A 17,729-nucleotide genomic window follows, 5' to 3' on the forward strand; every position below is an offset into this window, starting at 1 on the left:
CCGGGAAGAACTCCGCAGATTTGTCAGGTGATATAGCACGGCCTTTCTCCGTAGTCAAAATCTCTCGATGATGGTTCAGCACAGCAGGTTCCACCAAGGTAGGTAGCACTCTCTTGCAGTGAGTACTATGGACCCAATTCTTTCGGTTCTTCACTCAAACTGCTGTCCTTGTCGCAAGGAGCACCTGTTCTGGGCCTTGCCACCTTGGTTCCAAGCTGCTTGATCTTTCAAAGGACTTAATCATCACCTGGTCACCAGGTCGGAGATCATGGCCTTCACCTGTAGATCTGTCAGGAAGTGTTTCTCGAACCTGTTGATGAATAGAAACCAAATTGTCAGTTAACTGTGCCAAATAATCATTCATCAGGACACAAGGTACATCATATACAGAATTTGGCTTAGGAACTCCCCAAATGTTCATTGGCCTTCCAAACACCACTTCATATGGACTAAGGCCGATTCAAGAGTGTGGCACTGACCTAATAGACAATAATGCCAATGGTAATGCATCCGGCCAAGTTAAGGATGTGGAAGCCTGTATCTTCGCTAACTTCAGCTTCAAGTAGCATTACACCTTTCCACCAACCCTGCTGATTGTGGGTGGAAAACCGCATGGAACTTCTGTTTGATCCCTAATCCTTTCAGGACATACTTAATAAATTCCCCAACAAAATGAGGTCCGTTATCATTCCATAAAAGTCTGCAAACACCAAACCTAGGGAAAAATTCTTTCAAAAGCACCTTCGCTGTGGTAATGGCAGTATTATCCTTTGTGGGGTACGCCTCTATCCATTTACTGAAGGCACATACCACCACCAAGACATACTTTAAATTGATGCAGCGTTAAAGCTGAATATAATCCATTTGTAGAACTTCAAAAGGTGCAGTTGGTGTAGGAAACCCTCCCGCAGGAGTACGTGTCCCTTTTCCAGGATTGTATTGAAAACAGATCATACAAGACTGTACTACTCACTTAGCTGTACTGGAAATTTCTGGATGCTCCCAAACTTGCGTAAGCAACTTCGTTATTGTTGAAGCTCCAACATGTGCCAGCCCATGTGCCATCTGAACCATAGGTTGTACAAAAGCTATAGGCAATTTCCATTTATCCATCTGCTTATTCCTCCAACAGCCCTCATCATCCAATTCTCCTTCTTCAGACCATTGCTCACGTTCTTTCACAGAAGCAGATTTCTGTATATCTAATTCGTCTTGTCTAGCATTATGCCAACGTTCATCTTGTGACTTCACTACATACATAGAAGTAGTACTTTGCTGCATCGCAGTCTCACGTGCTACGCGGTCCGCAAGAGCATTACCTTGCCCTATCTTATCAGTCACTTTCTTATGTGCACTACATTTCACAATAGCTAGTTTCTTTGGATATGTCAATGCAGTCAAGAGGTTATGCACTAATTCTCCATGCATTATCTGCATCCCGTGGGATGTGAGAAAGCCTCTCTCCTTCCAAAGCAAACCAAAATCATGAGCCACTCCAAAAGCATAGCGGCTGTCTGTATAAATGTTCACACATAAGTCAGTACTAAGCTCACATGCTTGTGTCAAAGCTATTAGTTCAGCTGCTTGAGCTGACTTCTGTGGTATACGAGCTGTCTCCACTACCATGTGTATTGTGGTGATTGCATATGCAGCTTAGGTCGTACCGTCTGGCAACTTCAAACAATAACCATCAACCCACAATTCCCCGTCTACATCTGGAAGGGGAGTATCTTGTAAATCAATACGACCCTTTGTCTGTTATTCGGTAAGGAATATACAATCATGTGTTTCTTGTGACTGAGGCTGAGTCACCGGATATGGCAACAAAGTGGCTGGATTTAGTGTTGCACATCTCTTCAGTGTAATGTGAGGAGCCAGCAATGTCAATTCATATCCTGTCATGCGAGCGCTAGTTAAATGTTGTGTCTTTGTTTGATTTAAAAGAGCATCAACCGCATGGGGTGCTAACACCAACAGCTTATGTGACAAAACTATCCCTTCACTCTGACGTATTGACACAGCTGTTGCGGCAACTGAACGAAAACACCCAGGCAACGCTCGAGCGACAGGGTCAAGTACTGCTGAAAAATATGCACAGGGACGCTGCTTATCACCATGTGTCTGTACTAAAACTGACAATGCACATCCATCTTTCTCATGTACGTAAAGTGCAAAAGTCTTCATGTAATCTGGAGTACCTAACACTGGTGCTAAACAAAGGGCTTGTCGTAGCTGCCAGAAAGCAGTCTCACATTCATCTGTCCATGGAGGGGCATTGGAGTATCTTTAGTCAAAAGTGCTAGCAAAGGTTTGACAATGTGTGAAAACCCTAATATCCATTGCCTACAAAAAGAAGTAAGACCAAGGAATGCACAAACATCTTTCTGAGTAGAGGGTACTGGTGTGTTTAAATTGCTTGAATACGATCTGATGTAAGTGCACGGCCCTCCTTAGACAAAAGGTGACCTAAATATGGTACCTTTGGTCTACAATATTGCAATTTCTTTCGTGACACTTTATGATGGTGTGAAGCAAGAAAAGAAAGTAAGGACAAAGTGCTCTTTTCACATTGCTCAGGGGTATCAGTTGCCAACAAAATATCATCGACATATTGTATGAGAGCCACACCTTCAGGCAAAACAAAAGAATCAAGTTGTCGTTTTAACGCTTGACTGTAAATACTTAGACTCTCAGTATAGCCTTGAGGAGCTCTGCAAAATCTATATGATCGTTTATTCAAAGTAAAACCAAACAAATATCGGCTGTCAGGATGAATAGGGATCGAAAAGAAAGCATTCTTCAAGTCTATCACAGAGAACGTAGTTGCTGTCGGGGGAACCAAAGTAAGAAGTGTTGTGATGTCAGATACCACAGGACATTGTGGTATCACAATCTTATTGACTTCTCGTAAATCAATAATGAATCGGTGAATCCTAGTATCAGTATCCTTTTTCAGAATAGGAAGAATCGTACTGTTACAAATATTATACAGAACTTACTCACACAACTCCAACTGCAATATGCACAATTCATGTGAGTGCTTCTTCGCCCTCCTCTGAAATGTTGTATTGAGGCAAACATGGCAATACAGCTCCCTCCTTGACACTAATATGTACCGGTGGAATAATCATTTGTCCCACATCAGTATCTGAAGTAGCCCACAAAGTACTAGGGAGTGAAGCTAATGCAATATCCTCTTTAACAAGACAAACTCTTTCCATCACAGGATGATTATCATTCAAAATAACACGCACCCCTTCAGGAGAGCATCGTATTGTAGCCCTGAAATACTTGAGCATATCAAGACCCACAATATTGTCTGGTGTATTTGGAGAAAGCAAAAATGGACATGGAGCAGTAAATTTATCAACATGGAATGCAAGTGGTTGTGACAATGGGCTAGGGGAAGGTGTTCCATCGAAACCTATCGATGTAATGGTTAAGCCAGACAGGGGAGCCCTTGGAATCAATTGTTTAGACAAGGCGCTACGAGTAGCGCCTGTATCAACCAGAAACTGATCAGTAGAACCCAAAACATGCGCTGTAACATAGGGACCCCTCTGATCTACTGTAACTTCAACTGATTCCTTACCCCATCCTAGGCAATCCTATGCATAAGCAGAATCGTGGAAATCAGGCTGAACATAGTTAGACATCTGGTATTGGTTGCGTCTATCAAAAGTGTTAAACCCATCCTGCCCTCGTACATTAGCATCAACCCTAGCATGATCATTCGTGCTTCTTCTAGGCCCTGAATATCCTGAGTGATTTCTCATTTGTCCCCGACCACGTGAACACTGCTGAATACGTAGTGCTGGACAATCAGCAGCCCAATGCCCAAATTTCTTACAATATGCACACTGATCAACAGACAAATTCGAACGAGTGTAAGAAGAACCATAAGATCCACGTCCACCTCTATCACTACCTCTAAAAGGTGGACCATAAGCTTGAGCCAACATAACCTTCATCTTTAATTCTTTAATCTTTTTATCCTCGCTACCTTTTGCTTCTAATTCCTGATGTTCATAATACTGAGCCATAGTCAAAAGAGAAACCGGAGTAGAGGTAGTCCATGAACTTTCACTAGCTTTTAGACGACTAGCTATTCCTGGTAACAGATTTGCGACATATTTATCGACAAACAAATGTCTGCTCGTATCATCTGACAATAACTGGCCACTAAAATCATGAAATGCTTCTTCAAAGCGTGTAAAGAAATCAGAGACCAATTCATCTGCCTTTTGCTTACAAGACGCTAAACAGTCCAATCTATCTTTTTAGGGGGAATCATCGTTTTTAACTTAACTAACATGGCTGCGGGAAGATCTAGAATCATCTGATATGGCTTTTTCGCATGTTCCCTATCTCCGTCCATCTGTTCTAATTCTTTCCATGACGCCCCAAAAACTACACGATCATCAATTTTATGAACAGTTCTCCACATATCTGTCGGTAATATCAATCTGAAAAATAAATCAATGTCAGCCAAAGTCATAGTACAAGAATTAATTGCTCCCTCAACTTCCTCATAAAAGGCGGCTGGATTTTTCCACGGGTCAGGTAATGCTGTTTTAAGTGCCATTACATCTGCCCTATTCCAAGGAGTATGCACCCAATTATAAATAAAATAACCCTTAGCATCAACAGAAGTTTTATCATCACTTGTACCCAATCCTTTAGGAGGAACATACAAAGGCGCGGCCTCCCGCATTGGTTTCGCATGAACTATCATAGTCTTATCTGCTTCGAAGATGGAAGCTTGCACCCCGCCGGTCTGAGATGTCCGTGCAACTACGTCAACAGCCCTTTTCTCCTCTTGCAAACGGACTGCCACAACACATAATTTCACCAAACGCCTGATTGCATCAGCCACCTGGGAGAAAACAAAAAGACCATCACGCATTTGCTTATGAACAGCTGCTACATCATCGGGCTCTAACTCATCAGAATATTTCCGATATAGTTCAATAACTTCTGTGCCAAATGCCTCAGTAAAATATAGCTGCTCCTTTTCCGTCCACCCTTTCATGTTGTCTAAAGTTCAGAAGCAGAGACAATGCTACAAATTGTTTTACAGGCAATAGATCTAAGCTCAGACGCACGGTCAGCAGGCAACATAGAGCAACTGTCTCGTATCTTCTGTTGCTCCGAACCGGAAGTCTTAGCTAACTCATGAGGGGCAGAAGGAACGACATACGGAGGTGGAGGGCGATCTAGTAACAAAAAATCATCGTGTGGTTTATTAAGGATAGGATAGATGTTGCCTAACGGTGTATTGGCCAGTTACCTGTAATTTACATTTTTTCTCTTCTAGCTCATTTAAGTCATTTATTTCTTTCTTTCTCATTTCCAATGCTTTCACATATACATTCTTCGATCTAGATTTACACCCATTTTCACATCAGATAATGCAATAGATGTGTTTTACAAAATAGTCACCAGAGATCTGCACAAATTGGAAAACCAATACACAACAGGGCGCAAAACCTTGACACATAACTTGAACCCACAGGAACAGAAGGCCTTACGCTCCTTGGATGACATCAAAGACATAGTCATCAAGGAAGCGGACAAAGGTGGAAACATTGTTATAATGAACCGTAAGGATTATGTGGGCGAAAAAGACAGACAACTTCAGGACCAAACAGCTTACTGCAAGCTCCCCAACAACCCAACAGCAACAGTCACCAGAGACATAGAGATAAAATTGACCTTTTGGAGGGAAAGAGGGTTACTAACAGACTTGGAATACAAATATCTCTTCAATCCAACGCCCATGTTCCCTTGCATCTATATTCTCCCCAAAGTCCATAAAACAGCACACTTTCCCCCTGGCAGACCCATAATATCTGGGATCAACTCACCTACTGAAAAACTTTCTGAATTCATTGACATTTACTTACAACCGTTTGTTTGTAATTTACCATCATACATCAAAGATACCACACATCTTCTCAGCCTCATTTCAGATTTTGAATGGACGGAGGGTCACCTTTTGGCCACACTGGATGTCACCTCGTTATATACATGCATACCCAAAAAACAAGGCATGGCTGCTATCCAGCATTTTTTAGATAAAAGAGAAGCAACCTTTTTGACACACTCCAGCATGCTGATGGACTTGATGAACGTGGTTATGGACAACAATGTCTTCATGCATGAGGGGGCATGGTACAGACAAAAACAGGGAGTCGCGATGGGGGCGAAATTTTCGCCGTCTTTCGCCAACCTCTACATGGGGTACTACGAACACCATCACTTATGGACCAAAGGTCCACCGGAACTCACACAACACGTCCTTTACTGGGGTCGATACATCGACGATGTACTTCTTTTCTGGTCAGGGGACTATGTCTCCTTTGAACTGTTTACCAAATACCTTAATGATAACCAATACAACATACACTTCACCAGCTGTGCGAGCCTAGAGAGTGTTGATTTCCTAGATCTGACATTATACACTGATGGCAACCACATTTGCTCTAAGCTATTTAGAAAAACAACAGCATCGAATTCTATCTTACATGCCAGCAGTGCACATCCACCTTCTCAGATTCAAGCCATTCCATATGGGGAGGCTGTGAGGATCAGACGTAATTGCCAGAAAGACCCGGAATTCATGGAGCAGCTCGAATTCCTAGAGAACCGTTTTCTCAACAGAGGTTACCCCAGTAAACTGTTAAACAACACACGTGATAGGATTCTTAAGATCGACAGAGCATCTATTTTTCAGAAAAAAACAAGCAAAAGTGCTAATAAAAAGAGGACCCCAGCATTCATAACTACATACACCTGTGCGAGTGCAGAAGTTTACAAGATTCTAAATAACAACTGACATATCTTGCTATCTGACAAAACCCTTAAACGAGGCCTCAGTAATAGGCCAGACATGATCCACCGCAGGGGCCGTACTTTGAGAGATAAACTGTGTCACAGCTATTTACCTATGGTCACCAATGAGAGTTGGTTACCCGCACCACCCTCTGGTTTTTACAGGTGTGGCCATTGCAATATCTGTAGCTATGCCCTGGACAAAACAAAAACCTTTAGCTACAACACTAAAATGAAGTATACGATCAAACAATTCATGTACTGCAACACGAAGTTCACTGTCTACTGCATTATTTGTATATGCAAAAAGATCTATATTGGTAGCACAATCAGACCACTGAGAGAAAGACTGCAAGAACACATCCGGGCGATCAAAAACAACAGTGATTACCCTTTTGCAGTCCATTACAACCTGGCACACCCCTTACACGAAAAACCAGACATAAAAATTCATGGCATTGCCACGTTGGGTATGTGTCCGAGGGGGGGAAATAAAACTCTCCTCCTGAGACAGCTTGAGAGTAGATGGATTGTGAGACTACGCACAGTGGAAGAGGGGCTGAACTCTGATAAAGACCTGTATGTATTTCTTTAGATTATCAACCGTTTGACAACATATACGAATTTACAAAAACAAATCTTTTTCTCAAATATGCATTGTTGTCTTTTATGTTTCTTTTTAAATATATTTGCTGTAATCTGTAGATTCCAAACAAATTACATCCTTACAGTAGATCTATTATCTGTGCAAAAGTGCTGTCACCTTTCTGTATAAGTTTACACGCACGAGATGCCGGAGTAATCATTTGATTATGTTTGTGTCAATACACATGTTTTCTGTTACCTAACTGTAATGTTCATATTCTGACGTGATATTATTCCTTGTCTCGAACCGAAATTGATCAATGAGATGCATCACATACAACCACACAAATCTTTACGGTGGTGCATGTCTCTCTCTTCCCTCTTTCACTGGTTATTAACCACCTTCTTACATGCCACGGGTATTACTTTCAATTATATACTCCTTTCTGTTTGCTGGCTCTCCTCGCTATCACCTCAACTGTTCCCCCCAAGATGGTGGACCATACTATCTCAGGGCTCTTAGTCCACTTTCTATTTTTACTCTTCATTTCCGGTTGCGGTCGGGTCTTAAATCCCAGCAATGGGTCGGCGTTCGCTTCAGATACGACGCGATCAGAAACGAGACGTGACGGGAGACCGGTAACAGGTAATGGAGCCTTTGCCCATGCGTTTCAGGCTTCTTTGTTTTTGATCCATTCCGAATAACATTGTGCATACGGTGGCACTCGCTAGCAATTGTTAGCGGTCACCGTCCACACTAACACTGCTCTTCCCGAGGCTATTTATTTACTTTACAAATTGCCTAGCGCGCACGGCCCGCATGTCCCTAGCTCTCGGACAGACGCGCTACCAACATACCAGTGTTCCCGGTTAGCTTGTCCATCGGTGCTCATTACGCGATCACCAGTTGGTCAGTAAGCAGTGTATTACCAAGTTCTACTTAAATTATATCGATACCCTACTCTGGAGCGTTTAGTACTCATAAGATTTTGAAAACGGGGGTTTTGTTTTTCTACTCTATCCGTTGTGGGCACGCATTTCCCCTACCGCCCTTTTTAGTATTCACTATCTGAACAATGTTAGTCACCATATAGGCTATTGCCCTTTGTTCAATATGCGCAATTATAAAGTTTGCTTTATTCATTAATCAGTTGCTGATATACAGGATGCAACTTGATCCTTTCCTTACTACTCATTGCTGCCTCCATGGCTCTTTGATTGATTTGTTGACCCTTCATTTTCCTTTTAAAATAAGAATTCAATTCTTTCTTCCTCAGACGTATCATGGTCTCCGGACTCCCTTTTAACTCATGATATACCATACATACCTGGTCTACTTTCATGATTATGGGAAAAGAGAGTGACACACACATGCAACACCCCCACCCCCAGCACCATACACATAAACAGATGCAACAACATTACATATACACCCCGTAATCCTCAGGAATAATGCAAGGACAAAAGGAATTGATGAAATTAAGTGTAATATTATACATTTTGAAAAATACATTCTTAAAGCAATAAACAGTATGTAAAATATATTCAAAAGGAGGGACAATGCCCACTCCAAAATGTCCGTGGCCCACTGGGCCATAACACATAGGCCAAGGCCACACTTGACTCTTGCCTCAATACGTAGAGAACACTGCAGGGGCATCAGGTCGAAAACACACAGGCACCTCAGGGGGACGGGGAATGGGGGGGGCACCTCAGCCGGAAGATGGCATAACACCACTGGCCTGGAGGAGGCTCCATGCCCACTGCTTGCTCCTGGGGAGTGCAAAGCAACAGTCTCTCTAGTGGGTGGGTTGCCCTCTGCTTGCCACAGTCTCTCTAGTGGGTGGGTTGCCCACTGCTTGGTCCTGGGGAGTGCAAAGCTATAGTCTCTTAAGTGGATGCCTTCTTCCACTGGTTCTGGAGGGGGCTTTGTGCCCAGTGTGCTTCATCCTGACAAGGAAGGGGTGAGTGGATGCCTTCTTCCACTGGTTCTGGAGGGGGCCTTGTGCCCAGTGTGCTTCATCCTGGCAAGGAGGAGGTGAGTGGATGCCTTCTTCCACTGGTTCTGGAGGGGGCCTTGGGGGCCTTGGGCCCAGTGTGCTTCATCCTGGATGGGGCAAGGTCACAGTCTCTCACATGTGTGTCACACCGACAGGTGTTGCAGGGGCCATGATGCATTGCAGCCCATGTAGTCACCACTACACACTGCTCACCGGCGGTGACGGCTGCTCAGTGGATGCCAGTTGTGCTGCAGGTGGCAGTGCTGGCAGTGGTGGTGGTAGTCTACAGGCCTTCACCTGCAGCCTTGGACAGCTGCCCACTGGGGCTGCTCCTGCTGGCAGTGGTGCTGCTGGCGACGGAGCCTGTGGTGGTGCTGACCGTTGTGCAGTTGGTGGTGCTGTCCGCGGTGCAGGGGACAGTGGTGCCAGTGGTGGTCTCTAAGCCTTCACCTGCAGCCTCAGACGGCTGAAGTGCCATGGCTGGTGTGTGTGTCCCTACCTGCCCTTGGCAGATGGTGGTGCTTCCTTGCTTCTGCCAGCTGGTGTCTTTTTCTTGCCCCTGCTGGCTGGTGGTGCCACCTTCCCCTTGCTGGCTGGTGTCCCCTTCTTGCCCTTGCAAGGTGGCGCACTCTTCTTGGCCTTGGCAGGTGGTGCTGGCACACTGGCTGGGCTGACGGGTGCCTCCTTGGAGCCTCTCACACCTGCAGTTGGTGCAGAAACCACAGTGGCCGTGGACTGGGTGGCTTAGGTGCCTGTCTGGGTTCTGGCCACCCTGGCCTGAGGTGGAGGAGGGAGGGGTGAGGGGTAGGGAATAAGTCAATGTTGGCAAGAAAAAGCTTCTTGGGGACACTGGTGTGGGAAGAGGGTGAAGGTTTGGGAGTGGAGGAAGAAGGAGGGGTGGTGGGAGGTGTCTGTCTGCTTTGTTTGGGTGCAGATGCATGGGCTGGATGCTGTTGTGAGGTGGATGGCTGTTGGGTGTCTGGGTGCTTTTGTTTGTGTACTTTGCGAGGAGGGGTCACAGACACAGTGGGAGAGGACACAGCGGATGTGTGCATTGATGTGGGGGTGGTGACTGCCAGTGAGGGTCATGTAGTGATAGGCGTGCTGGTGATGGAGGTAGTGGATGAGGATGTAGTGCATGCAGGTGTGAGTGGAGACGCTACTGGGAGGGAGGTGGACGAGGAGGAGGAGGGGGACACAGTGGAGGAAGTGGATGTTGGTGTGTCTGAATGTGGATGGTGCTTGTGGGGGTGCCTGTGAGATGAAGTGTGGTGCTTGTGTTTGCCTGAGCCACTTCTGTGTGTTGATGTGGGTGATTGCTGGTCTGAAGGTGTGCTTGGGATAGGCTGGGGTTGAGGGGATTGGGATTGGGACTGGGTAGATGAAGTTGGAGGCTGGAGACAGGGACAATGGCTGCCATCAGTGAGTTGGCCAGAGTCTGGAATGCTCTCTGTTGGGCTGCCACGCCAGAGTGAATGCCCTCCAGGTATTCATTTGTTTGTTGCAAATGCCCTGCGACACCCTGGATGGCATTCAGTATGGTTGACTGCCCAAGAGAGAGGGATCTCAAGAGGTCAATAGCCTCCTCACTGAGGGCAGCAGGGCTGACTGGGGCTGGGCCTGAGGTGAGGGGGCACGGGAAACACACTGAGGGGCTGCTGGGAGGGCGGTGCTGGTACGGGGGTGTGCACAGAGGTGTTCGCCACTTCCAGGGAGCTGCTATCCAAGGAGGTGTCGCTGTCGGTACTGTCCCCTCCTGTCTCCGTCGTGGTGCTCCTTTCACCCTCCGTCCCACTGGTGCTCTCACAGTCAGTGGATACGTCCTCTAGGCCCATGTGGGATGCAGCTCCCTTCATCGCTGATGCCCCTGCTCCTCCGCCAGATGATGCTAATGCACACAAGGACAGGGTGACAAAACAAAAAGATGGGGGAGAGACAGAGGATATACTTGGTCAATGCCAGCAACAACACTACCGTTGGCGTACACAACTCACAGGGAACAGCCCTATGCACTAGGCCATGCACTACCAGTTACAATGCTAGTCACCAGTCCATGGGGGTACCATGCCAAACGCCATTAGCTGCACACTTGAAACCCACAGGACCCTGCCCAGTAGTAGATGCCCACCAACATTATTGGGATTGGAGTGCATCTGAGATTGCCCATCATTGAACATACCCTGCCATGTTTGCCCTGGCCTAGGGGCACTCACAGCCCACATCCCTTACCCAGGTAATACCTTAATGCGTGCAAAGTCATGATTCTGAGTCTGTACTCACCCCCTTGTGGCTGCTGTGATGCCTTCAAGTGCACATCCAACTCCGGATAGGCCACCGCCAGGATGCGGAACATCAGGTGGGTCAGGGTAAGATGGGCACCCCTTCCTCATTGGGAGGCCAGCCCCAGCTAGGCCTCCGCCGTCTTCCTCGCCCAGCGGCACAGGTCCTCCCACTGTTTGCGGCAGTGGGTGCTCCCCCTGTCAAAGACCCCCAGGGTACGCACCTCCTTGGCGATGGCACGCCAACTACCCTTTTTCTTATGGGTGCTGACCTGCAGAAACAATACAGCAGAAAAGGTATTAGTCATTCCGTCCGGGCTGTTATACTCATGACCCAACATATCCCCCCATCCCCTTACGCACATACATTGACCACCATGCATGCAGCACTCTGCCCAGGACCCCTCAGACCCCCAACACAAGGCTTAGAGACACAGCAATCCATACATTCATGCTCCACGCATCATGCTCACAGTGTACTCACCTGTTTGTCTGGAGGACCATAGAGTAAAGGGTCCTGGGGTAGGACCCCATCCACCAGCCTCTCCAACTCATCCGAAGTGAAGGCAGGGGCCCTTTCCCCAGACACTCGAGCCATTGTTGCTTCCAGACACAGGTCACAGCAGCATTTGCAGTGTAGGTCCTCTCCTGTTGAGGGTCAGGTAGCAAGTGAGTGAACAGATAGAAAATGGCGGTCACGTCCATGGCGGTGCGTACCGTCACCGCCGGCGTACATCACCATTGGCTCTTGGAACCCATAGGCCCCAATGATAACCAATGCGCTGTTGCATGGAGGTCGTCGACCGCCGACTGCAACGGCGCACAACGCCAGCGGAATTACCTCATTTCCACTTGTCCCTCCTCACAGGTCGGGCAGCCATTTCTGGTGGGCACAGGCCATGGCACCTAACTGCGTCACAGCAGACATTGGCACATCAACTGACTTATGAGTTCACATACTGTTTCTGTAAAGCAAAAATTGCATGTTAATGTTGAAATATGTGTGAATATGACCTTCTGATCACCATTTTTCACTCTAGAGTTCAACCACTCAGGATGAATAGGAGATGGAGACATCCCCCCGTGTACAGACCCCTGGTGGACCTGGCAACAATAGAGGACAAGCACATTATGCTGACCTACAGACTTGATAGGGCCACAATCCAAGAACTGTGTGCCCATTGAAGCCAGACCTGATATCTGCTACCCGTCACCCCACTGGGATCCCCCCTCTAGTGCAGGTCCTGTCAGTGCTCCATTTCCCGGCAAGTGGTTCCTTCCAAGCGACAGTGGCCATGGCATCAGGGATGTCACAGCCAATGTTCTCAAATGTGCTGACCAGAGTGTTGTCTGCCCTGCTGAAACACATGCACAGCTACATAATATTCCCCCAGGTGGAGGATTTGCCCACAGTGAAGGCTGACTTCTATGCACTGGGACATCATTGGCGCCATTGATGGTACACATATTGCATTTGTCCCCCCCCCCGGAGAAATGAACAGGTGTTCAGAAATAGAAAAAGCTTTCGCTCCCTGAATGTGCAGATGGAGTGTTTGGCGGACCAGGACATCTCACATGTCAATGCAAAGTATCCTGGCTCTGTGCATGATGCCTTTATCTTGAGGAATAGAAGCATCCCACATGTGATGTCTCTACTCCAGAGGCACCGATAGGTGAGCCCATGGTCCCCACCCAGTTGATGTAGGTATATGGGTGTGGGTTTGGCCCTAAGGGTAAGTGTGTGGCTAACAGGTATCCCTCAATATTTACAGGTGACTCTGGTTACCCCAACCTCTCAGTGCTACTGACCCCAGTGAGGAATGCCAGGACAAGGGCAGAGGAACGTTACAATGAGGCACATGGGCGAACAAGGGGGATCATTGAGGGAGCCTTTGTCCTCCTGAAGGCCAGATTCAGGTGCCTCCATCTGACAGGTGGATCCCTGTACAACTCACCCAAGAAGGTGTGCCAGATCATCGTTGCATGTTGCATGTTGCACAACTTGGCCTTGAGATGCCAGGTGCCTTTTCTGCAGGAGGATTAGCCTGGGGATATTCGTGTGGCAGTGGTGGAGCCTGTGGACAGTGATAAAAAGGAGGCAGAGGAAGAAGATGTGGACAACAGAACTACACTAATTCAACAGAACTTCCAGTGACACACAGGTAAACACTGTAACTTCACCTTCCATTGCAGTTTTGTGTTTGACATTGAACATGGCAGCCTGATTTCCCTATTTCTATGGCCACTTACTGTACCCTTTGGCATCTCTATTTTCAGATCTCTGTGTCCCACTCTGGCTCCTGGTGTGTTTACTGCTGCTCACCACAGGTCATACCTACGTAAATATTACAGTACATTTGAATTGCAATGTTTACAGTTTGTGAAACTAATACATATGTCAAACAATTGACAGACTCTATATTTGAATTTGTTCCAAGGGTGTTTATTTAGGTGCTAATAAGTGGAGGTGGTATTGCAATGGGCTGTGCTGCTGATGGAGGAAAGTCCAGGGTAGAGTCCAGTTTATTTGTATCACAGGTGCATTGTCCAAGGTGGCATAGGAAGTGGAGCAATAGCAGTTCAACGTAGACAGGGTGACAGAGTGGGACACAAGGGTGACAATAAGGAGAGTCTTATTTCCTGGTGGGGGTGTTGGCAGTGTTCTCTGGCTTCTGCCTGGATCACAGGGACCGTTTATGGGGTATTCTCCTTCTGCAGGGGGTGGGGTGCTGGTGGCCTGTTGTTCCTGTTGCAGGGCCTTCTGTCCACTAGCGTCGGCTGATGTGGAGGGCTGTTCTTTGGTGTGGCTAGTGTCAGGGGCCCATTGGTGTGCCACTGCTCCCTCATGGTGTTGGCCATGTCTGCCAGCACACCTGCAATGGAGACCAGGGTGGTGTGGATGTCTGTCAGGCCCTCCCTGATCCCCAGGTATTGTCCCTTCTGCAGCCACCGGGTCTCCTGCAACTTGGTCACTATCTGAGCCATGGTCTCCTGGGAATGGTGGTATGCTCCCAAGATGTTGGTGAGTGCCTCATGGAGAGTCGGTTCCCTGGGCCTGTCCCCCCCCGTCGCACAGCAGTCCTCCCAGCTTCCCTGTTGTCCTGTGCCTCTGTCTCCTGAACTGTGTGCCCACTGCCACTGACCTGAGGTCCCTGATCATCCTGTGTTTGTGGGGTTGCCTGGGGTCCCTGTAGTGGTGGACACACTGCTGATTGACGTGTCCTGGGGACAGAAGGATGGGTCAGTTGGGTGGGTGCTGTGGTGGTGTTTCCTGAGGGAGGAGGCTCTGTGGTGGGTTGGGACTGTGCCTGGGTAACCGACTGTCCAGAGGACCCTGATAGGCCAGGTTTGTCATTGTGATCCAGGCGTGCAGAGCTCCTGTCATCTCTGTAGGCCTCTTCTGGGGGGGGGACTGAATGTGGCTGGCACCTCCTCTCTGGTTACGTTGAGTGTGGGTCCTGTGGGGATGTAAATGCAGTGTTATTGTTTCTGCGTGTGCCATTATGTGCATGGGTATGTTTCAGTTATGGTTGTTATTAGCAAGGCAGCTTTGGCTTGAGTGAGTTGTGATTGGTTTGGCTAAGTGATTGTCACTAGTGTGCATGCTGTGGTGATGGGTGTCCATGCAGGTCTGTGATGGGGGTCCATGCATTGGTTTTGCATGCAGGGCTTGGTATTGGGATGGGTGGGTTGTGATGGTGGGTATGTGTGAGGTGGTGGGGTGATGGGGGTGAGGGTAGGGGCTGTTGTTTGTGATGGCATATAGGTAGGGGGGGGGATAAAGTAGTAAGGATTTGATTCACCAGAGTCCAGTCCTCATGCTACTCCTGCCAGGCCCTCAGGAAGCATGATCGCCAAGACTTGTTCCTCCCATGTTGTTAGTTGTGGGAGAGAAGGTGAGGGTCCACTGCCACTCCTCTGTACTGCTATCTGGTGTCTTCCAACCACAGAACGTACCTTCCCACATAGGTCATTCCACCTCTTCCTGATGTCCTCCCTTTTTCTTGGGTGCTGTCCCAAGGCGTTGCCCTGTCCACGACTCTTCGCCATAGCTCCATCTTCCTTGCAATAGATGTCTGCTGCACCTGTGATCCGAATAGCTGTGGCTCTACCCGGATGATTTCCTCCACCATGACACTTAGCTCCACCTCTGAGAGCCTGGGGTGTCTTTGTGGTGCCATGGGTGTGGTGTGAGTGGTATGTGTGAGGGTGTGTGAAGTGATGTGTTGGGGTGTGTGCTGTGAGGTGCGTGGATGGTGTATGGGTGATGGTGTTTTGTGGCTTAGATTCAGTAGGTGCTCCTGGCTTGTCTCTCTCTCACTTGCCAAAATCTTTGGGTCTTAAAGGGTTGTGGGTAGTGTGTGTGTGTGTGTTTTATAATGGTGTGGGTGTGTGGGTGTGGTGTGTGTATGTGTGTAAGGTGTGTGTAGTTTGAATTGCCCAATGTGGTGTAGTTTTGTATGTGTGTGTGTCTTTTGAGCGCGGCAGTCTGTACCGCTAATGGTTTACCGCGGTTGAATGACCGCCACGCTGATTCGTGGGTCATGATGCTGTCGGCGTATTTCTGTTGGCGTAACGGTGTGTGTACCATTTTATCACTGACCTTTGGGCTAGCGGACTTGTGTGTATGTCTTTATAGTGGCGGATTTCTATGTGTGGGTCATAATACGGGTAGCGGTATACCGCCGCAGTGACGGTATGTTGGCGGCAGTCAGCATGGCGGTAAGCGGCACTTATCGCCAAAGTTGTAATGAGGGCCTTAGCATCCATGTAAGAGGATGTAGGATTTTATTTGTTGTTTACTATAAACAAAATGAAGCAAAATGTCCTGGAAACAAAATGAACTGTGCTGATGTTTCAGAATATATCAAAATTAGTACAAATGAAGCATAATTTTGAAGTGTGGTGGAAATAAATATTTTAATACAATCAAAACAGTTCAATACACAAGTTGATGACATTTGCACACATTATCGTTTGTGTGCAGTAAAACTGTATTTCGATGCAAATGTAATGGTCATTTCAAATGAAAAAGTGTTGTCACTAATGGCAGTGCATTACCATACCATGCATACTATAATCTCCGTTCCACTATATGCCCTTCCACTCTATGCCACACCACTCCATTCTAGAGCACTCCACTCCACTCTGTGGCATGCAACTCCATTCTACGCCCCTCCACTCTAAGACACTGTAAAACATGCCAAACCACTCAAGTCCACAGCACTCCAATCACAGCCACTCACTCACAACACAACATGCCACTCCACTCTAAGCTTCTCCACTCCACTCTGCTTACCGCACTCCACTCTACACCCCTCCAATATACCTCCTCTGCTCCAATCAATCCCACTCCACTTCAATCCATTTCAATGTACCCCAAAGTACGCCCCTTCACTCCACTATAATCTACTCCCCTGTAATCTACCCTACTCTACTTCACCCAATCTACACCACCTCAATTTACGCACCCCACACCAATCTCCACCATCCCACTCCAATCTATCGCCATCTACACCACTCCACTCCTGCCTACCCTATTCCACTCCAATCTACCCCACTCCACTACACCCAATCTACTCCACTCCAATTTACTCCACTATATTTCAAATTACCACACTCCACTACAAACTCTACTGCAATCTACCCAACTTCTCTCCACTCGTCTATCGCACTCTACTCCAATCTAGCCCACTCCACCACAATCTACCCCACTTCAATCTACCACAATCTACCCCACTCCACTCCAATCTATCCCACTCTATTCTACCACACTCAACTTCACCCTATTAAAATCTACCCAACTCCACTTCACTTCAATCTATCCCGCTTCAATCTACCACACTCCACTCAAATCTACCCCTATTCAATCTTATCCACTCTACCCAACCCTAATCTACCTCATCTCACTCCACCTCAATCTACCCTATTCCAATCTCCCCTCCCCAGTCTACCCCATCACCTCCACTCCTCTCTAATCCACTCTACTACATTCATCCCCAAACTACCCCACCCTATCCCTCTGAAATCT

Source organism: Pleurodeles waltl, chromosome 3_1, assembly GCF_031143425.1.
Source record: "Pleurodeles waltl isolate 20211129_DDA chromosome 3_1, aPleWal1.hap1.20221129, whole genome shotgun sequence".
Taxonomy (NCBI): Eukaryota; Metazoa; Chordata; class Amphibia; order Caudata; family Salamandridae; genus Pleurodeles; species Pleurodeles waltl.